Raw genomic sequence first — 23,999 nt, forward strand, 5'->3', positions numbered from 1 at the left:
TAGCCCTAGCCCTAACCCTAACCCTAGCCCTAACCCTAGCCCTAACCCTAGCCCTAACCCTAGCCCTAGCCCTAACCCTAGCCCTAGCCCTAACCCTAACCCTAGCCCTAACCCTAATGGGAAAATGGAAATAAATACATTTTTTTCATTTACTTTTATAGCGGGTTTTTTAGCGGATTTTTATGATTGGCAGCCGTCACACATTGAAAGACGCTTTTTATTGCAAAAAATATTTTTTGCGTTACCACATTTTGAGAGCTATAATTTTTCCATATTTGAGTCCACAGAGTCATGTGAGGTCTTGTTTTTTGCGGGACGAGTTGACGTTTTTATTGGTAACATTTTCGGGCACGTGACATTTTTTGATCGCTTTTTATTCCGATTTTTGTGAGGCAGAATGACCAAAAACCAGCTATTCATGAATTTCTTTTGGGGGAGGCGTTTATACCGTTCCGCGTTTGGTAAAATTGATAAAGCAGTTTTATTCTTCGGGTCAGTACGATTACAGCGACACCTCATTTATATCATTTTTTTATGTTTTGGCGCTTTTATACGATAAAAACTATTTTATAGAAAAAAATAATTATTTTTGCATCGCTTTATTCTGAGGACTATAACTTTTTTATTTTTTTGCTGTTGTCGCTGTGTGGTGGCTCGTTTTTTGCGGGACAAGATGACGCTTTCAGCGGTACCATGGTTATTTATATCCGTCTTTTTGATCGCGTGTTATTCCACTTTATGTTTGGCGGTATGATAATAAAGCGTTGTTTTTTGCCTCGTTTTTTTTTTTTTTTTCTTACGGTGTTTACTGAAGGGGTTAACTAGTGGGCCAGTTTTATAGGTCGGGTCGTTACGGACGCGGAGATACTAAATATGTGTACTTTTATTGTTTTGTTTTTTTTATTTAGATAAAGAAATGTATTTATGGGAATAATATATATATATTTTTTTCATTATTTAGGATTTTTTTTTTTTTTTTTTTTTACACACTTGGAAATTTTTTTTTTTACTTTTTTACTTTGCCCCAGGGGGGGACAATACAGATCGGTGATCTGCCAGTTTGCACAGCACTCTGACAGATCACCGATCTGTCTGAGAGCAGTGCAGCGTTACCAAGTGCCTGCTCTGAGCAGGCACTTGGTAAGCCACCTCCCTCCCTGCAGGACCCGGATCCGCGGCCATATTGGATCCGGGACTTACTGCAGGGAGGGAGGTAGGAGACCCCCGGAGCAACGCGATCACATCGCGTTGCTGCGGGGGTCTCAGGGAAGCCCGCAGGGAGCCCCCTCCCTGCGCGATGCTTCCCTGCACCGCCGGCACATCGCGATCATCTTTGATCGCGGTGTGCCGGGGGTTAATGTGCCGGGGGCGGTCCGTGACCGCTCCTGGCACATAGTGCCGGATGTCAGCTGCGATAAGCAGCTGACACCCGGCCGCGATCGGCGGCGCTCCCCCCGTGAGCGCGGCCGATCGCGCTGGACGTAATATTCCGTCCTTGGGAATTAAGGCCCACCCCACATGGACGGAATATTACGTCCAATGGCAGAAAGGGGTTAATATTGGCCTTTGGGCTTGTGTGCCAGTCCTAAGCGTGCCATCTCTCTCTCTCAGACAGTGGGCCATAGAAAGCCTATTTATTTATTTTTTTTTTTTATTGGGTTTATAAATTTTCCCTGGAAAAAAAAAAATGGGAGATTAATATTGGCCTCTGGGCTTGTGTGCCAGTCCTGAGCGTGCCATCTCTCTCACAAATAGTGGGCCATAGAAAGCCTATTTATTTATTTTTTTTTGGTTTTATAAATTCTCCCTTACAAAAAAAAGGGAGATTAATATTGGCCTTTGGGCTTGTGTGCCAGTCCTAAGCGTGCCATCTCTCTCTGTCTCTCAGATAGTGGGCCATAGAAAGCCTATTTATTATTTTTTTTATTGGGTTTATAAATTTTCCCTGGAACAAAAAAAAAAAAGTGGGAGATAAATATTGGCCTCTGGGCTTGTGTGCCACTCCTGACTCCTGTGTGCGTCATCTCTCACTCAATGGGCCATAGAAAGCCTTTTTTTGTTTTATTTGTTTTCTAAATTCTCCCTGAAAAAATCATTTTATTTTCTTTGGTTTCTAAATTCTTCCTGAAAAAATCATTTTATTCTATTTTTTTTTTTTATCCTAAAGTCTCCCTGAAAAAACAAAAAAAAAAAAAAAAATCAGTGGGAGATTAATATTGCCCTTTCTGCTTGTGTGCCAGTCTTGACTCCTGGGTGTGCCATCTCTGTCTCTCTCTCCAATTGTGGGCCATAGAAAGCCTATTATTTTTTTAGCTTGATTTGGGTTCCAAAATCTACCTGAAAAAATCACTACATCAATCAGTGGGAGATAAATATTGGCCTCTGGGCTTGTGTGCCACTCCTGACTCCTGTGTGCGTCATCTCTCACTCAGTGGGCCATAGAAAGCCTTTTTTTGTTTTATTTGTTTTCTAAATTCTCCCTGAAAAAATCATTTTATTTTATTTGGTTTCTAAATTGTTCCTGAAAAAATCATTTTATTCTATTTTTTTTTTCCTAAAGTCTCCCTGAAAAAAAAAAAAAAAAAAAATCAGTGGGAGATTAATATTGCCCTTTCTGCTTGTGTGCCAGTCTTGACTCCTGGGTGTGCCATCTCTCTCTCTCTCTCTCTCTCTCTCCAATTGTGGGCCATAGAAAGCCTATTATTTTTTTAGCTTGATTTGGGTTCCAAAATCTACCTGAAAAAATCACTACATCAATCAGTGGGAGATAAATATTGGCCTCTGGGCTTGTGTGCCACTCCTGACTCCTGTGTGCGTCATCTCTCACTCAGTGGGCCATAGAAAGCCTTTTTTTGTTTTATTTGTTTTCTAAATTCTCCCTGAAAAAATCATTTTATTTTGTTTGGTTTCTAAATTCTTCCTGAAAAAATCATTTTATTCTATTTTTTTTCCTAAAGTCTCCCTGAAAAAAAAACAAAAAAAAAACAAATCAGTGGGAGATTAATATAGCCCTTTCTGCTTGTGTGCCAGTCTTGACTCCTGGGTGTGCCATCTCTCTCTCTCTCTCCAATTGTGGGCCATAGAAAGCCTATTATTTTTTTAGCTTGATTTGGGTTCCAAAATCTACCTGAAAAAATCACTACATCAATCAGTGGGAGATAAATATTGGCCTCTGGGCTTGTGTGCCACTCCTGACTCCTGTGTGCGTCATCTCTCACTCAGTGGGCCATAGAAAGCCTTTTTTTGTTTTATTTGTTTTCTAAATTCTCCCTGAAAAAATCATCTTATTTTATTTGGTTTCTAAATTCTTCCTGAAAAAATCATTTTATTCTATTTTTTTTTTCCCTAAAGTCTCCCTGAAAAAAACAAAAAAAAAACAAATCAGTGGGAGATTAATATAGCCCTTTCTGCTTGTGTGCCAGTCTTGACTCCTGGGTGTGCCATCTCTCTCTCTCTCTCCAATTGTGGGCCATAGAAAGCCTATTATTTTTTTAGCTTGATTTGGGTTCCAAAATCTACCTGAAAAAATCACTACATCAATCAGTGGGAGATAAATATTGGCCTCTGGGCTTGTGTGCCACTCCTGACTCCTGTGTGCGTCATCTCTCACTCAGTGGGCCATAGAAAACCTTTTTTTGTTTTATTTGTTTTCTAAATTCTCCCTGAAAAAATCATTTTATTTTCTTTGGTTTCTAAATTCTTCCTGAAAAAATCATTTTATTCTATTTTTTTTTTCCTAAAGTCTCCCTTAAAAAAAAAAAAAAATCAAATCAGTGGGAGATTAATATTTACATTTGTGCTTCAGTGACAGTCCTGCGTGTGTGGCATCTCTCTCATTTGTTGCCACCAACAACAGAGTGTGTAACATTGTGCCTGATTTTCGTTGTGGTCTCACTCACCTGTAAAGGGGTAGCTAAATCATACTGAAGTTATAGCTCACCGTGTAATTTGCGTGACAGCAACAAATACCGTTAGTTTGTTTACGTTTTTAAAACAATGAGGAAGTATGGTGGAAGAGGTCGTGGCCGGGGGCGTTCATTGTCAGCTGGTAATGAGGGTAGTGGTAGTGGTGGAGCATCAGCTGGTCGTGGGAAAAAAAATATTGGACCTAAGTCTGGAGCTGTGGAGCCAGGTTCGTCGTCTGGCTACACAAGGCCTCGAACGCTCCCTTTTCTGGGAGTAGGAAAACCGCTTTTAAAGCCGGAGCAGCAAGAGCAAGTTTTGGCTTATCTTGCTGACTCAGCCTCTAGCTCTTTTGCCTCCTCTCGTGAAACTGGTAAATGTCAAAGCAGCGCGTCGTTAGTGGATGTTCACGGTCAGGGACAAGTCGCTTCCTTGTCCTCTTCAGCAAAAACAACAACAGAGAAGATTGCAGCAGGCGACACAACGGGTTACTCCATGGAGCTCTTTACACATACCGTCCCTGGCTTAGAAAGTGAAGCAGTTAACAGTCCATGCCCATTACAAGTTGAATCTGACATGGAGTGCACTGATGCACAGCCACAGCCAGACTACTATGCTGGTCCTTTTACTCAGACCACAACATTGCCCTCGCAGGGTGCTGATCAAGAATCAGACCCTGATGAGACTATGTTGCCCCATCACGAACGCTATACCACCGACCGACACGGTGACACAGACGAAGTTGCACACGAGCTACAAGAAGAGGTAATAGATGACCCAGTTCTTGACCCCGATTGGCAGCCATTGGGGGAACAGGGTGCAGGCGGCAGCAGTTCTGAAGCGGAGGAGGACGGGCCGTAGCAGGCATCAACATCGCAACAGGTTCCATCTGCCGGGCCCGTATCTTGCCCAAAACGCGTGGCAAAGCTAAAACCTGTTGGAGGACAGCGTGGCCATCCGGTTAAAGCTCAGTCTGCAATGCCTGAAAAGGTATCCGATGCTAGACAGAGTGCAGTCTGGCATTTTTTTAAACAACATCCAATTGATCAGCGCAAAGTCAACTACCTTAACAAAAATGTTCAACTACCTTAAGCAGAGGACAGAATCTGAAAAGTCTCAATACAAGTTGCATGCATAGACATTTAACCACCATGCATTTGCAAGCCTGGACTAACTACCAAACGTCCCTTAAGGTTGTAGCACCCTCGGCCAATGAAGCTAGTCAGCAACGCAACATCCCTTCCGGCAGTGTAGGGCCACCATTTTCCGCACCACCTGCAGTATCTGTGCAGGTTTCTTTGCCAGGCCAAAGCCGTCAGGGTCAGGGAATCACCAGTTTCGTAGTAGGAAACACTGCATCTAGGGCACCGGTGGCAACAATACCATCTCCCACCGTCTCTCAGTCTGCCATGTCCACCGGCACCCCCGCTAGTTCCACGATCTCCAGCTCTCCAGTCCAGCTCACCCTACATGAGACTATGGTTAGAAAAAGGAAGTACTTAGCCTCGCATCCGCGTACACAGGGTTTGAACGCACACATAGCTAGACTAATCTCGTTAGAGATGATGCCCTACCAGTTAGTTGAAAGCAAAGCTTTCAAAGCCCTGATGGACTACGCTGTACCATGCTACGAGCTACCCAGTCGACACTTTTTTTCCAGAAAAGCCATTTTAGCCCTCCACCAGCATGTTAAAGAGCGCATCGTCCATGCACTCAGGCAATCTGTGAGCACAAAGGTGCACCTGACAACAGATGCATGGACCAGTAGGCATGGCCAGGGACGTTACGTGTCCATCACGGCACACTGGGTAAATGTGGTGGATGCAGGGTCCACAGGGGACAGCAAGTTTGGGACAGTTCTGCCTAGCCCACGGTCTAGGAAACAATTGGCTGTAGCCGTTCGCACCCCCTCCTCCTCCTCTTCGTCCTCCTGCAGAAGCGAGAGCTCGTCCACAGACCGCAGTCGCACAACCACTCCATCCGCAGCTGCCACTGTTGCACACCAGGTATCCCATTATGGGGCAGCTACTGGCAAACGTCAGCAGGCTGTATTGGCTATGAAGTGTTTGGGCGACAACAGACACACCGCGGAAGTTCTGTCCGAGTTCTTGCAGAAAGAAACGCAGTCGTGGCTGGGCACTGTAGATCTTGAGGCAGGCAAGGTAGTGAGTGATAACGGAAGGAATTTCATGGCTGCCATCTCCCTTTCCCAACTGAAACACATTCCTTGCCTGGCTCACACCTTAAACCTGGTGGTGCAGTGCTTCCTGAAAAGTTATCCGGGGTTATCCGACCTGCTCCTCAAAGTGCGTGGACTTTGCTCACATATCCGCCGTTCGCCCGTACACTCCAGCCTTATGCAGACCTATCAGCGTTCTTTGAACCTTCCCCAGCATCGCCTAATCATAGACGTTGCAACAAGGTGGAACTCAACACTGCACATGCTTCAGAGACTGTGTGAACAGAGGCGGGCTGTTATGTTTTTGTGGGAGGATACACATACACGGGCAGGCAGTAGGATGGCAGACATGGAGTTGTCAGGTGTGCAGTGGTCGAAGATTCAAGACATGTGTCAAGTCCTTCAGTGTTTTGAGGAATGCACACGGCTGGTTAGTGCAGACAACGCCATAATAACCTTGAGCATCCCCCTAATGCGTCTGCTGATGCAAAGTTTGACGCACATAAAGGATCAGGCGTCTGCAGCTGAGGAAGAGGAAAGCCTTGATGACAGTCAGCCATTGTCTGGCCAGGGCAGTGTACTGGACAAGGTAGCGGGCGAAGAGGAGGAGGAGGACGAGGAGGATGATGGGGATGATTATATTTTTAATGAGGAAGCTTTTCCGGGGCCACTGGAAATTGGTGGCGCGGCAAGGCTGGGTTCTGGTTTTTTGAGGGACACAAGTGACGTTGATTTGCCTGAAACTGCCCCTCAACCAAGCACAACCGCAGATTTGAGAACTGGAACTTTGGCCCACATGGCGGATTATGCCTTACGTATCCTCAAAAGGGACACACGCATAACTAAAATGATGAATGATGACGATTACTGGTTGGCCTGCCTCCTTGATCCTCGCTATAAAGGCAAATTGCAAAATATAATGCCACATGAGAACTTGGAACTAATATTAGCAACCAAACAATCAACTCTTGTTGACCGTTTGCTTCTGGCATTCCCTGCACACAGCGCCCGTGATCGTTCTCACACGAGCTGCAGGGGCCAGCAGACCAGAGGAGTTAGAGGGGCAGAAATCAGAAGTGGCGTTGGCCAGAGGGGTTTTCTGACCAGGTTGTGGAGTGATTTTGCTATGACCGCAGACAGGACAGGTACTGCAGCATCAATTCAAAGTGACAGGAGACAACATTTGTCCAGTATGGTTACAAACTATTTTTCATCCCTTATCGATGTTCTCCCTCAACCGTCATTCCCATTTGATTACTGGGCATCAAAATTAGACACCTGGCCAGAATTGGCAGTATATGCATTGCAGGAGCTTGCTTGCCCGGCAGCTAGTGTCCTATCAGAAAGAGTATTCAGTGCTGCAGGTTCAATACTAACTGAAAAAAGGACTCGTCTGGCTACCCAAAATGTAGATGATCTAACCTTCATTAAAATGAACCACAACTGGATTTCGAAATCTTTTGCCCCACCTTGCCCGGCTGACACCTAGCTTTCCTATGAAAAGGTCTTGCCTGTGGACTATTCTGAATGCCTTTTCCAATCTCGTAATTTTCTGCACCTGATTGTCCAGCATACGACATGTTTACACCTCACTAAATGGCCAAACTCCCCACATGGGGCCGTGGTATCGACACTTGGCGACAGCACCCGTGAGAGTGCAGTTTGTCTGAAGAGGTGGGTGAGCCCGCTTTTGGTCGACGGCACTGCCACTGGGTCCCTCCTAGTACAATAAAGTGTCTCTGGCGGTGGTGGTGCGCACCCAACGTCAGACACACCGTTGTAATATGAGGGGCCCTGGGCCTGTACCGCCGGCCACAAGACAGTTTCCCCCCACCCCAGCTAAAACAGTGCTCTACCACTTGCAAAATTATCTCACAGCTCCACCAATGTTTAGTCTATGCGCTGACATCCTTCAATGCCTGCCACTGACAATACCATTGTCTTGACATTTTTGTTATGTTAGGCCTTCGATGCCTGTCTGTGGTCACTCCTTCCACTAGGCCTCCACTGACCACACCACTGCTGCCCGTGTACCCCTGGAACCAATTTAAAATTGCCTACAGCCATGTGTTATTATTTTAGGCCTTCGATGCCTGTCTGCGGTCACTCCTTCCTCTAGGCCTCCACTGACCACACCACTGCTGCCCGTGTACCCCTGGAACCAATTTAGAATTGCCTACAGCCATGTGTTATAATTTTAGGCCTTCGATGCCTGTCTGCGGTCACTCCTTCCACTAGGCCTCCACTGACCACACCACTGCTGCCCGTGTACCCCTGGAACCAATTTAAAATTGCCTACAGCCATGTGTTATTATTTTAGGCCTTCGATGCCTGTCTGAGGTCACTCCTTCCACTAGGCCTCCACTGACCACACCACTGCTGCCCGTGTACCCCTGGAACCAATTTAAAATTGCCTACAGCCAGCCCAATTTTTTTATTTTAGGCCTTCGATGCCTGTCTGCGGTCCATTCTTTCAACTACTACTACACTGACCAGGGCACTGCTGCCCGTGTACCCCTGGAACCAATTTAAAAATGCCTACAGCCATGTGTTATTATTTTAGGCCTTCGATGCCTGTCTGCGGTCACTCCTTCCACTAGGCCTCCACTGACCACACCACTGCTGCCCGTGTACCCCTGGAACCAATTTAAAATTGCCTACAGCCAGCCCAATTTTTTAATTTTAGGCCTTCGATGCCTGTCTGCGGTCCATTCTTTCAACTACTACTACACTGACCAGGGCACTGCTGCCCGTGTACCCCTGGAACCAATTTAAAATTGCCTACAGCCATGTGTTATTATTTTAGGCCTTCGATGCCTGTCTGCGGTCACTCCTTCCACTAGGCCTCCACTGACCACACCACTGCTGCCCGTGTACCCCTGGAACCAATTTAAAATTGCCTACAGCCATGTGTTATTATTTTAGGCCTTCGATGCCTGTCTGCGGTCACTCCTTCCACTAGGCCTCCACTGACCACACCACTGCTGCCCGTGTACCCCTGGAACCAATTTAGAATTGCCTACAGCCATGTGTTATTATTTTAGGCCTTCGATGCCTGTCTGCGGTCACTCCTTCCACTAGGCCTCCACTGACCACACCACTGCTGCCCGTGTACCCCTGGAACCAATTTAGAATTGCCTACAGCCATGTGTTATTATTTTAGGCCTTCGATGCCTGTCTGCGGTCACTCCTTCCACTAGGCCTCCACTGACCACACCACTGCTGCCCGTGTACGCCTGGAACCAATTTAAAATTGCCTACAGCCAGCCCAATATTTTAATTTTAGGCCTTCGATGCCTGTCTGCAGTCCATTCTTTCAACTACTACTACACTGACCAGGGCACTGCTGCCCGTGTACCCCTGGAACCAATTTAAAATTGCCTACAGCCATGTGTTATTATTTTAGGCCTTCGATGCCTGTCTGTGGTCACTCCTTCCACTAGGCCTCCACTGACCACACCACTGCTGCCCGTGTACCCCTGGAACCAATTTAAAATTGCCTACAGCCATGTGTTATTATTTTAGGCCTTCGATGCCTGTCTGCGGTCACTCCTTCCACTAGGCCTCCACTGACCACATCACTGCTGCCCGTGTACCCCTGGAACCAATTTAAAATTGCCTACAGCCAGCCCAATTTTTTTATTTTAGGCCTTCGATGCCTGTCTGCGGTCCATTCTTTCAACTACTACTACACTGACCAGGGCACTGCTGCCCGTGTACCCCTGGAACCAATTTAAAATTGCCTACAGCCATGTGTTATTATTTTAGGCCTTCGATGCCTGTCTGCGGTCACTCCTTCCACTAGGCCTCCACTGACCACACCACTGCTGCCCGTGTACCCCTGGAACCAATTTAAAATTGCCTACAGCCAGCCCAATTTTTTTATTTTAGGCCTTCGATGCCTGTCTGCGGTCCATTCTTTCAACTACTACTACACTGACCAGGGCACTGCTGCCCGTGTACCCCTGGAACCAATTGAAAATTGCCTACAGCCATGTGTTATTATTTTAGGCCTTCGATGCCTGTCTGCGGTCACTCCTTCCACTAGGCCTCCACTGACCACACCACTGCTGCCCGTGTACCCCTGGAACCAATTTAAAATTGCCTACAGCCAGCCCAATTTTTTTATTTTAGGCCTTCGATGCCTGTCTGCGGTCCATTCTTTCAACTACTACTACACTGACCAGGGCACTGCTGCCCGTGTACCCCTGGAACCAATTGAAAATTGCCTACAGCCATGTGTTATTATTTTAGGCCTTCGATGCCTGTCTGCGGTCACTCCTTCCACTAGGCCTCCACTGACCACACCACTGCTGCCCGTGTACCCCTGGAACCAATTTAGAATTGCCTACAGCCATGTGTTATTATTTTAGGCCTTCGATGCCTGTCTGTGGTCACTCCTTCCACTAGGCCTCCACTGACCACACCACTGCTGCCCGTGTTCCCCTGGAACCAATTTAGAATTGCCTACAGCCATGTGTTATTATTTTAGGCCTTCGATGCCTGTCTGCGGTCACTCCTTCCACTAGGCCTCCACTGACCACACCACTGCTGCCCGTGTACCCCTGGAACCAATTTAAAATTGCCTACAGCCATGTGTTATTATTTTAGGCCTTCGATGCCTGTCTGCGGTCACTCCTTCCACTAGGCCTCCACTGACCACACCACTGCTGCCCGTGTACCCCTGGAACCAATTTAAAATTGCCTACAGCCATGTGTTATTATTTTAGGCCTTCGATGCCTGTCTGCGGTCACTCCTTCCACTAGGCCTCCACTGACCACACCACTGCTGCCCGTGTACCCCTGGAACCAATTTAAAATTGCCTACAGCCAGCCCAATTTTTTTATTTTAGGCCTTCGATGCCTGTCTGCGGTCCATTCTTTCAACTACTACTACACTGACCAGGGCACTGCTGCCCGTGTACCCCTGGAACCAATTTAAAATTGCCTACAGCCATGTGTTATTATTTTAGGCCTTCGATGCCTGTCTGCGGTCACTCCTTCCACTAGGCCTCCAATGACCACACCACTGCTGTCCGTGTACCTCTGGAACCAATTTAAAATTGCCTACAGCCATGTGTTATTATTTTAGGCCTTCGATGCCTGTCTGCGGTCACTCCTTCCACTAGGCCTCCACTGACCACACCACTGCTGCCCGTGTACCCCTGGAACCAATTTAAAATTGCCTACAGCCAGCCCAATTTTTTAATTTTAGGCCTTCGATGCCTGTCTGCGGTCCATTCTTTCAACTACTACTACACTGACCAGGGCACTGCTGCCCGTGTACCCCTGGAACCAATTTAAAATTGCCTACAGCCATGTGTTATTATTTTAGGCCTTCGATGCCTGTCTACGGTCACTCCTTCCACTAGGCCTCCACTGACCACACCACTGCTGCCCGTGTACCCCTGGAACCAATTTAAAATTGCCTACAGCCATGTGTTATTATTTTAGGCCTTCGATGCCTGTCTGCGGTCACTCCTTCCACTAGGCCTCCACTGACCACACCACTGCTGCCCGTGTACCCCTGGAACCAATTTAAAATTGCCTACAGCCAGCCCAATTTTTTAATTTTAGGCCTTCGATGCCTGTCTGCGGTCCATTCTTTCAACTACTACTACACTGACCAGGGCACTGCTTCCCGTGTACCCCTGGAACCAATTTAAAATTGCCTACAGCCATGTGTTATTATTTTAGGCCTTCGATGCCTGTCTGCGGTCACTCCTTCCACTAGGCCTCCAATGACCACACCACTGCTGCCCATGTACCCCTGGAACCAATTTAAAATTGCCTACAGCCATGTGTTATTATTTTAGGCCTTCGATGCCTGTCTGCGGTCACTCCTTCCACTAGGCCTCCACTGACCACACCACTGCTGCCCGTGTACCCCTGGAACCAATTTAGAATTGCCTACAGCCATGTGTTATTATTTTAGGCCTTCGATGCCTGTCTGCGGTCACTCCTTCCACTAGGCCTCCACTGACCACACCACTGCTGCCCGTGTACCCCTGGAACCAATTTAGAATTGCCTACAGCCATGTGTTATTATTTTAGGCCTTCGATGCCTGTCTGCGGTCACTCCTTCCACTAGGCCTCCACTGACCACACCACTGCTGCCCGTGTACGCCTGGAACCAATTTAAAATTGCCTACAGCCAGCCCAATTTTTTTATTTTAGGCCTTCGATGCCTGTCTGCAGTCCATTCTTTCAACTACTACTACACTGACCAGGGCACTGCTGCCCGTGTACCCCTGGAACCAATTTAAAATTGCCTACAGCCATGTGTTATTATTTTAGGCCTTCGATGCCTGTCTGTGGTCACTCCTTCCACTAGGCCTCCACTGACCACACCACTGCTGCCCGTGTACCCCTGGAACCAATTTAAAATTGCCTACAGCCATGTGTTATTATTTTAGGCCTTCGATGCCTGTCTGCGGTCACTCCTTCCACTAGGCCTCCACTGACCACATCACTGCTGCCCGTGTACCCCTGGAACCAATTTAAAATTGCCTACAGCCAGCCCAATTTTTTTATTTTAGGCCTTCGATGCCTGTCTGCGGTCCATTCTTTCAACTACTACTACACTGACCAGGGCACTGCTGCCCGTGTACCCCTGGAACCAATTTAAAATTGCGTACAGCCATGTGTTATTATTTTAGGCCTTCGATGCCTGTCTGCGGTCACTCCTTCCACTAGGCCTCCACTGACCACACCACTGCTGCCCGTGTACCCCTGGAACCAATTTAAAATTGCCTACAGCCAGCCCAATTTTTTTATTTTAGGCCTTCGATGCCTGTCTGCGGTCCATTCTTTCAACTACTACTACACTGACCAGGGCACTGCTGCCCGTGTACCCCTGGAACCAATTGAAAATTGCCTACAGCCATGTGTTATTATTTTAGGCCTTCGATGCCTGTCTGCGGTCACTCCTTCCACTAGGCCTCCACTGACCACACCACTGCTGCCCGTGTACCCCTGGAACCAATTTAAAATTGCCTACAGCCAGCCCAATTTTTTTATTTTAGGCCTTCGATGCCTGTCTGCGGTCCATTCTTTCAACTACTACTACACTGACCAGGGCACTGCTGCCCGTGTACCCCTGGAACCAATTTAAAATTGCCTACAGCCATGTGTTATTATTTTAGGCCTTCGATGCCTGTCTGCGGTCACACCTTCCACTAGGCCTCCACTGACCACACCACTGCTGCCCGTGTACCCCTGGAACCAATTTAAAATTGCCTACAGCCAGCCCAATTTTTTTATTTTAGGCCTTCGATGCCTGTCTGCGGTCCATTCTTTCAACTACTACTACACTGACCAGGGAACTGCTGCCCGTGTACCCCTGGAACCAATTGAAAATTGCCTACAGCCATGTGTTATTATTTTAGGCCTTCGATGCCTGTCTGCGGTCACTCCTTCCACTAGGCCTCCACTGACCACACCACTGCTGCCCGTGTACCCCTGGAACCAATTTAGAATTGCCTACAGCCATGTGTTATTATTTTAGGCCTTCGATGCCTGTCTGTGGTCACTCCTTCCACTAGGCCTCCACTGACCACACCACTGCTGCCCGTGTACCCCTGGAACCAATTTAGAATTGCCTACAGCCATGTGTTATTATTTTAGGCCTTCGATGCCTGTCTGCGGTCACTCCTTCCACTAGGCCTCCACTGACCACACCACTGCTGCCCGTGTACCCCTGGAACCAATTTAAAATTGCCTACAGCCATGTGTTATTATTTTAGGCCTTCGATGCCTGTCTGCGGTCACTCCTTCCACTAGGCCTCCACTGACCACACCACTGCTGCCCTTGTACCCCTGGAACCAATTTAAAATTGCCTACAGCCATGTGTTATTATTTTAGGCCTTCGATGCCTGTCTGCGGTCACTCCTTCCACTAGGCCTCCACTGACCACACCACTGCTGCCCGTGTACCCCTGGAACCAATTTAAAATTGCCTACAGCCAGCCCAATTTTTTTATTTTAGGCCTTCGATGCCTGTCTGCGGTCCATTCTTTCAACTACTACTACACTGACCAGGGCACTGCTGCCCGTGTACCCCTGGAACCAATTGAAAATTGCCTACAGCCATGTGTTATTATTTTAGGCGTTCGATGCCTGTCTGCGGTCACTCCTTCCACTAGGCCTCCACTGACCACACCACTGCTGCCCGTGTACCCCTGGAACCAATTTAAAATTGCCTACAGCCAGCCCAATCTTTTAATTTTAGGCCTTCGATGCCTGTCTGCGGTCCATTCTTTCAACTACTACTACACTGACCAGGGCACTGCTGCCCGTGTACCCCTGGAACCAATTTAAAATTGCCTACAGCCATGTGTTATTATTTTAGGCCTTCGATGCCTGTCTGCGGTCACTCCTTCCACTAGGCCTCCACTGACCACACCACTGCTGCCCGTGTACCCCTGGAACCAATTTAAAATTGCCTACAGCCATGTGTTATTATTTTAGGCCTTCGATGCCTGTCTGCGGTCACTCCTTCCACTAGGCCTCCACTGACCACACCACTGCTGCCCGTGTACCCCTGGAACCAATTTAAAATTGCCTACAGCCAGCCCAATTTTTTAATTTTAGGCCTTCGATGCCTGTCTGCGGTCCATTCTTTCAACTACTACTACACTGACCAGGGCACTGCTTCCCGTGTACCCCTGGAACCAATTTAAAATTGCCTACAGCCATGTGTTATTATTTTAGGCCTTCGATGCCTGTCTGCGGTCACTCCTTCCACTAGGCCTCCAATGACCACACCACTGCTGCCCATGTACCCCTGGAACCAATTTAAAATTGCCTACAGCCATGTGTTATTATTTTAGGCCTTCGATGCCTGTCTGCGGTCACTCCTTCCACTAGGCCTCCACTGACCACACCACTGCTGCCCGTGTACCCCTGGAACCAATTTAGAATTGCCTACAGCCATGTGTTATTATTTTAGGCCTTCGATGCCTGTCTGCGGTCACTCCTTCCACTAGGCCTCCACTGACCACACCACTGCTGCCCGTGTACCCCTGGAACCAATTTAGAATTGCCTACAGCCATGTGTTATTATTTTAGGCCTTCGATGCCTGTCTGCGGTCACTCCTTCCACTAGGCCTCCACTGACCACACCACTGCTGCCCGTGTACGCCTGGAACCAATTTAAAATTGCCTACAGCCAGCCCAATTTTTTTATTTTAGGCCTTCGATGCCTGTCTGCAGTCCATTCTTTCAACTACTACTACACTGACCAGGGCACTGCTGCCCGTGTACCCCTGGAACCAATTTAAAATTGCCTACAGCCATGTGTTATTATTTTAGGCCTTCGATGCCTGTCTGTGGTCACTCCTTCCACTAGGCCTCCACTGACCACACCACTGCTGCCCGTGTACCCCTGGAACCAATTTAAAATTGCCTACAGCCATGTGTTATTATTTTAGGCCTTCGATGCCTGTCTGCGGTCACTCCTTCCACTAGGCCTCCACTGACCACATCACTGCTGCCCGTGTACCCCTGGAACCAATTTAAAATTGCCTACAGCCAGCCCAATTTTTTTATTTTAGGCCTTCGATGCCTGTCTGCGGTCCATTCTTTCAACTACTACTACACTGACCAGGGCACTGCTGCCCGTGTACCCCTGGAACCAATTTAAAATTGCCTACAGCCATGTGTTATTATTTTAGGCCTTCGATGCCTGTCTGCGGTCACTCCTTCCACTAGGCCTCCACTGACCACACCACTCCTGCCCGTGTACCCCTGGAACCAATTTAAAATTGCCTACAGCCAGCCCAATTTTTTTATTTTAGGCCTTCGATGCCTGTCTGCGGTCCATTCTTTCAACTACTACTACACTGACCAGGGCACTGCTGCCCGTGTACCCCTGGAACCAATTGAAAATTGCCTACAGCCATGTGTTATTATTTTAGGCCTTCGATGCCTGTCTGCGGTCACTCCTTCCACTAGGCCTCCACTGACCACACCACTGCTGCCCGTGTACCTCTGGAACCAATTTAAAATTGCCTACAGCCAGCCCAATTTTTTTATTTTAGGCCTTCGATGCCTGTCTGCGGTCCATTCTTTCAACTACTACTACACTGACCAGGGCACTGCTGCCCGTGTACCCCTGGAACCAATTTAAAATTGCCTACAGCCATGTGTTATTATTTTAGGCCTTCGATGCCTGTCTGCGGTCACTCCTTCCACTAGGCCTCCACTGACCACACCACTGCTGCCCGTGTACCCCTGGAACCAATTTAAAATTGCCTACAGCCAGCCCAATTTTTTTATTTTAGGCCTTCGATGCCTGTCTGCGGTCCATTCTTTCAACTACTACTACACTGACCAGGGCACTGCTGCCCGTGTACCCCTGGAACCAATTGAAAATTGCCTACAGCCATGTGTTATTATTTTAGGCCTTCGATGCCTGTCTGCGGTCACTCCTTCCACTAGGCCTCCAATGACCACACCACTGCTGCCCGTGTACCCCTGGAACCAATTTAAAATTGCCTACAGCCAGCCCAATTTTTTTATTTTAGGCCTTCGATGCCTGTCTGCGGTCCATTCTTTCAACTACTACTACACTGACCAGGGCACTGCTGCCCGTGTACCCCTGGAACCAATTGAAAATTGCCTACAGCCATGTGTTATTATTTTAGGCCTTCGATGCCTGTCTGTGGTCACTCCTTCCACTAGGCCTCCACTGACCACACCACTGCTGCCCGTGTACCCCTGGAACCAATTTAGAATTGCCTACAGCCATGTGTTATTATTTTAGGCCTTCGATGCCTGTCTGCGGTCACTCCTTCCACTAGGCCTCCACTGACCACACCACTGCTGCCCGTGTACCCCTGGAACCAATTTAAAATTGCCTACAGCCATGTGTTATTATTTTAGGCCTTCGATGCCTGTCTGCGGTCACTCCTTCCACTAGGCCTCCACTGACCACACCACTGCTGCCCGTGTACCCCTGGAACCAATTTAAAATTGCCTACAGCCATGTGTTATTATTTTAGGCCTTCGATGCCTGTCTGCGGTCACTCCTTCCACTAGGCCTCCACTGACCACACCACTGCTGCCCGTGTACCCCTGGAACCAATTTAAAATTGCCTACAGCCAGCCCAATTTTTTTATTTTAGGCCTTCGATGCCTGTCTGCGGTCCATTCTTTCAACTACTACTACACTGACCAGGGCACTGCTGCCCGTGTACCCCTGGAACCAATTTAAAATTGCCTACAGCCATGTGTTATTATTTTAGGCCTTCGATGCCTGTCTGCGGTCACTCCTTCCACTAGACCTCCAATGACCACACCACTGCTGCCCGTGTACCTCTGGAACCAATTTAAAATTGCCTACAGCCATGTGTTATTATTTTAGGCCTTCGATGCCTGTCTGCGGTCACTCCTTCCACTAGGCCTCCACTGACCACACCACTGCTGCCCGTGTACCCCTGGAACCAATTTAAAATTTCCTACAGCCAGCCCAATTTTTTAATTTTAGGCCGTCGATGCCTGTCTGCGGTCCATTCTTTCAACTACTACTACACTGACCAGGGCACTGCTGCCCGTGTACCCCTGGAACCAATTTAAAATTGCCTACAGCCATGTGTTATTATTTTAGGCCTTCGATGCCTGTCTGTGGTCACTCCTTCCACTAGGCCTCCACTGACCACACCACTGCTGCCCGTGTACCCCTGGAACCAATTTAAAATTGCCTACAGCCATGTGTTATTATTTTAGGCCTTCGATGCCTGTCTGCGGTCACTCCTTCCACTAGGCCTCCACTGACCACACCACTGCTGCCCGTGTACCCCTGGAACCAATTTAAAATTGCCTACAGCCAGCCCAATTTTTTAATTTTAGGCCTTCGATGCCTGTCTGCGGTCCATTCTTTCAACTACTACTACACTGCTGCCCGTGTACCCCTGGAACCAATTTAAAATTGCCTACAGCCATGTGTTATTATTTTAGGCCTTCGATGCCTGTCTGTGGTCACTCCTTCCACTAGGCCTCCACTGACCACACCACTGCTGCCCGTGTACCCCTGGAACCAATTTAAAATTGCCTACAGCCATGTGTTATTATTTTAGGCCTTCGATGCCTGTCTGCGGTCACTCCTTCCACTAGGCCTCCACTGACCACACCACTGCTGCCCGTGTACCCCTGGAACCAATTTAAAATTGCCTACAGCCAGCCCAATTTTTTAATTTTAGGCCTTCGATGCCTGTCTGCGGTCCATTCTTTCAACTACTACTACACTGACCAGGGCACTGCTGCCCGTGTACCCCTGGAACCAATTTAAAATTGCCTACAGCCATGTGTTATTATGTTAGGCCTTCGATGCCTGTCTGTGGTCACTCCTTCCACTAGGCCTCCACTGACCACACCACTGCTGCCCGTGTACCCCTGGAACCAATTTAAAATTGCCTACAGCCATGTGTTATTATTTTAGGCCTTCGATGCCTGTCTGCGGTCACTCCTTCCACTAGGCCTCCACTGACCACACCACTGCTGCCCGTGTACCCCTGGAACCAATTTAAAATTGCCTACAGCCATGTGTTATTATTTTAGGCCTTCGATGCCTGTCTGCGGTCACTCCTTCCACTAGACCTCCACTGACCACATCACTGCTGCCCGTGTACCCCTGGAACCAATTTAAAATTGCCTACAGCCAGCCCAATTTTTTTATTTTAGGCCTTCGATGCCTGTCTGCGGTCCATTCTTTCAACTACTACTACACTGACCAGGGCACTGCTGCCCGTGTACCCCTGGAACCAATTGAAAATTGCCTACAGCCATGTGTTATTATTTTAGGCCTTCGATGCCTGTCTGCGGTCACTCCATCCACTAGGCCTCCAATGACCACACCACTGCTGCCCGTGTACCCCTGGAACCAATTTAGAATTGCCTACAGCCATGTGTTATTATTTTAGGCCTTCGATGCCTGTCTGCGGTCACTCCTTCCACTAGGCCTCCACTGACCACACCACTGCTGCCCGTGTACCCCTGGAACCAATTTAAAATTGCCTACAGCCATGTGTTATTATTTTAGGCCTTCGATGCCTGTCTGCGGTCACTCCTTCCACTAGGCCTCCACTGACCACACCACTGCTGCCCGTGTACCCCTGGAACCAATTTAAAATTGCCTACAGCCATGTGTTATTATTTTAGGCCTTCGATGCCTGTCTGCGGTCACTCCTTCCACTAGGCCTCCACTGACCACACCACTGCTGCCCGTGTACCCCTGGAACCAATTTAAAATTGCCTACAGCCAGCCCAATTTTTTTATTTTAGGCCTTCGATGCCTGTCTGCGGTCCATTCTTTCAACTACTACTACACTGACCAGGGCACTGCTGCCCGTGTACCCCTGGAACCAATTTAAAATTGCCTACAGCCATGTGTTATTATTTTAGGCCTTCGATGCCTGTCTGCGGTCACTCCTTCCACTAGGCCTCCAATGACCACACCACTGCTGCCCGTGTACCCCTGGAACCAATTTAAAATTGCCTACAGCCATGTGTTATTATTTTAGGCCTTCGATGCCTGTCTGCGGTCACTCCTTCCACTAGGCCTCCACTGACCACACCACTGCTGCCCGTGTACCCCTGGAACCAACATCAGAAAATATAAAAATAAGTATTTTGCTTATAAAAAAGAAAATACTGGAGAGATATCAAATGCAGACATTTTAACATTAAAAACAAACACATACAACAAAAATCTGGTACAGTACTAAAAATGGCCACCAGCTACAATAACTTTCTCCTGCAAGTAGTTAACTGAAAGGTTTTTTCAATTTTAAACACAGATATGGCATCCACCGAGTGTTGTCCTGTCGCGTCTTCTTTATATTATTGCCAAGAAGATGCAAAACAATGAAAATAATAAAATCATTATTTACCAAAAAAATAGAGTAAGTCAAAACCACATTGCAAATAAACATTCATTACAAATAAAGAAGCAGGGCGCGTCCGAGGGTGAGTATATACCTAATAAGAATATAATCACCCTCGGACGCGCCCTGCTTCTTTCCGACAGCCTTCCTTCCTAAGAATCAGCCCTTCCGTGGTGTAGAGAGAGGGTTTGTTACACTCCAAGGTGTTCCCCAGGTTGCCTTTCCTGAGCTTCGATCTTCCGGCTCTCGTTTAGTAGTTGTTGGAAACTACGCTGCATTGGGCCTACAAATTGGGTATGGGGTGTAGAGAGATGGTGTGTTCCACTCCAAGGTGTTCCCCAGGTTGCCTTTCCTGAGCTTTGATCTTCCGGCTCTCGTTTAGTAGTTGTTGGAAACTACGCTGCATTAGGCCTACAAATTGGGTATGGGGTGTAGAGAGATGGTGTGTTCCACTGTAGAGAGATGGTGTGTTCCACTCCAAGGTGTTCCCCAGGTTTCCTCTCCATTGCTTCGATCTTCCGGCTCTCGTTTAGTAGTTGTTGGAAACTACGCTGCATTAGGCCTACAAATTGGGTATGGGGTGTAGAGAGATGGTGTGTTACACTCCAAGGTGTTCCCCAGGTTTCCTCTCCATTGCTTCGATCTTCCGGCTCTCGTTTAGTAGTTGTTGGAAACTACGCTGCATTAGGCCTACAAATTGGGTATGGGGTGTAGAGAGATGGTGTGTTCCACTGTAGAGAGATGGTGTGTTCCACTCCAAGGTGTTCCCCAGGTTTCCTCGCCAATGCTTCGATCATCATGCTCTCGTTTAGTAGTTGTTGGAAACTACGCTGCATTAGGCCTACAAATTGGGTATGGGGTGTAGAGAGATGGTGTGTTCCACTCCAAGGTGTTCCCCAGGTTTCCTCGCCAATGCTTCGATCATCATGCTCTCGTTTAGTAGTTGTTGGACACTATGCTGCATTAGACCTACAAATTGGGTATGGGGTGTAGAGAGATGGTGTGTTCCACTCCAAGGTGTTCTCCAGGTTGCCTTTCCTGAACTTCTATCTTCAGGCTCTCATTAAATTGTGGTTAAACGGAACAACTGCATTTGGCGTACTAGTTGGTTTGGGGCCTACTATCGGTGTCTGCCGCTCCTTGCTGTTCTCCTGGTTTCCTGTCCTGAAATTCCGTTTTCAGGCGCTCGTTAAGTAGTTGTTAATGTTAGACTGCATTTGGCCTACTAGTTGGGTTGGGGCCTACTATCGGTGTCTGCCACTCCTTGCTGTTCTCCTCCACTGAACAAAGCTGTGCCGCCTGTTTACTACTGTTGCCAATTTTGAACTGCATTTCGACTACTTACTGATTTGGGCCTACTCTCTGTGTCAGCCTCTCATTCCAGTTGTCCTCCACTGCAATGCCCCCTGATTAGTCCTGTGTTACCAATTTTGAACTGCATTTAGCCCACTTTATTCTTTGGGCCTATATCTGTGTTTCCTCCTCATCCTGCCCATTGCCCAGCCAGTGATAGATGAGTCTGCTGGTACATTGACCCATAACGCAACATTTCCCGTGCACGCTACACTGCAAGATTGTGACCCTGCTGAAAGTCAGGTCCCCCTTCCCGCATACCATACCACCTTACACGGGGACAAACAGGAAGGTGCAGATGAAAGTGCAGGTTCCTTTATCAGGTGGGGGGAGGAATACTAGTTGGCGACGTCACTGGCACAGGGCCTCTCATGGTACGCAAAAGTGTTGCTGCCGGTGGGAGGCGCCCCCGCCGTGCAAACACACCGCTGTACTTTGAGGGGCCCTGTGCCAGTGCCAATGCCAACGAGTGGGCCCCCCCTGCTTGCTCAGGTTCACAGCACTTGCAAAGTTGAAATACTTACCTCTCCCTGCTCCACTGCCGTGACGTGGTCCAGATTTCCTGGGCCCACTAATTACTTGAACCAGCCCTACCCACCACAACTTTAGCCAAATGACCCCCAATTTCAAATGCCTTCCAATTATTATAAGGTAAATTACGCTTGACAAGCTTCATTAAGAACAATGGATGGTTTTGACATTAAAATGGGCACTCTAGGTGTTTTCCTGGCCCCCACTCACTGCCGACTATGATGCCCCATTGACTTGCATTGGGTTTCGTGTTTCGGTCGATCCCGACTTTACGTCATAATCGGCCGATTTCACTCGACCCGACTTTTGAGATAGTCGGGTTTCGCGAAACCCGGCTCGACTCTAAAAAGGTCAAGGTCGCTCAACTCTAGTAAACATTGGTTTCCCAGTTATTTGACTTCATCAATTATCTTGGACAAGAAAAAGGTGCATTTATACCAGCAGACTGCAGCCGGTAAAATGGTTTTCCCCCGCAGTCATGTAACTGTAGGTATGTGATTTCCACAATTGCAGTTATGGGCTGAATAGATTCTCATCATCTTCTCTCAATGTTCTTCTGAGAAAAGTGGATGAAAATCTAGTCCGAACCTGACTACAATCTAGTGCAACTCACATTCCTACAGTGATGTGACAACGGCTCGAACCACAAAGCAGAACTGAATCCTAATATTGCTTATTCGGCCTTAGTTATTTGATAAGCTGTATTACATGCTGAAAGTTTCCTTTGGGGTGAAAAATCCATTTAACAGCTGTGGTCAACCAAGGTACATGCGCCTTAAAGAGAACCTGTCAACATAATTTTGTAATGTAAAGTCGGCACGCGGAGCAGTCGGGACAGGGTGAGAAGACCGAGTGCACAGTTGGCCCCTGTGCACCAAAATCTAATTAGTAAAAAAAAGTCATATGCTCATTAAAGAACAACAAAGTGGATTTCATCACCAAATGTTTAATCTGTATAACAGCGCCATTAAAGCCATATCTTTACTTTACAAAATCGTGATGACAGGTTCTCTTTAAATGTGGGATACAGCTGAAATGTAATACAGGGACTGCATGAGTCTACTTGTACCAGGTGGCTGTAGATCTTATGTCATGGTGTTAACCTCTTACTGACCTTGGACGGAATAGTACATCCGATGTCAGTACCCCTGCTTTGATGTGGTCTCCGGCGGGGAGCTCACCTCAAAGCTGCGACATGTCAGCTGTTTTCAACAGCTGAAATGTGCCCGCAATAGATGCGAGCGGTCCGTCCGTGCCTATTAAATAGTTACAGTATATGCCGTTGTCAAACTCTGACAGCGGCATTTAACAAGCGCTTCCAGCCATCTGGCCGGAAATGCGCACACTGCTGACCCCCGTCACGTGATTGGGGGTCAGCAGTGCATCGACATGACAACCAGAGGTCTCCTGGAGACCTCTATGGTTGTTGATGCCGTATTGCTATGGGTGCTACCCTATGGTTGGTGCTCATAGCAATGCTGTAATTCTACTACATAGGGGCGATCTGAGCATCGCCTCTATGTAGCAGAGCCGATCGAGTTGTGCCAGTTTCTAGCCTCTCATGGAGGCAATTGAAGCATTTCAAAAGTAAAAAAAGGTTTTAAAAATATGAAAAAAATAAATAAAATAAAAGTTCAATTCACCCCCCTTTTGCTCCATTCTAAATAAAACAATAAAAAAAAATCAAACCTACACATATTTGGTATTGCCCAAGTTCAGAATCACCAGGTCTATCAATAAAAAAAAGAATTAACCTGATCACTAAATGGCGTAGTGAGAAAAAAATTCAAAATGCCAGAATTACGTTTTTTTGGTTGCCACAACATTGCATTAAAATGCAATAAAGGGCGATCAAAAGAATGTATCTGGACCATAATGGTATCATTAAAAACGTCAGTTGGGCGCGCAAAAAATAAACCCTCATCCAAGTCAAGATCATGAAAAATGAAGACACTACGGGTATTGGAAAATTGCACAATTTTTTTTTTAGCACAGTTTGGAATTTTTTTTACCACTTAAAAAAATAACCTAAACATATTTGGTGTCTATGAACTCGTAATGACCTGGAGCATAGCTGAGGAGGAGCTGTGACAGGGTGATGTCACTTGTCCGATTTATGGAATGTTGAAGCATAATTAATGCCAGAAATG

General features: G+C 47.4%; 1 protein-coding gene across 1 annotated transcript in view; it reads right to left on the minus strand.

Annotated features, from left to right (window-relative positions):
* The window catches only part of CCDC33 (coiled-coil domain containing 33), a 197,998-nt gene that overhangs the window by 25,222 nt on the left and 148,777 nt on the right, over positions 1-23,999 (minus strand). The gene's annotated exons all lie outside the window — the stretch shown is intronic.

The sequence above is a fragment of the Ranitomeya imitator genome, chromosome 4 (assembly GCF_032444005.1).
Source record: "Ranitomeya imitator isolate aRanImi1 chromosome 4, aRanImi1.pri, whole genome shotgun sequence".
Classification (NCBI taxonomy): domain Eukaryota; kingdom Metazoa; phylum Chordata; class Amphibia; order Anura; family Dendrobatidae; genus Ranitomeya; species Ranitomeya imitator.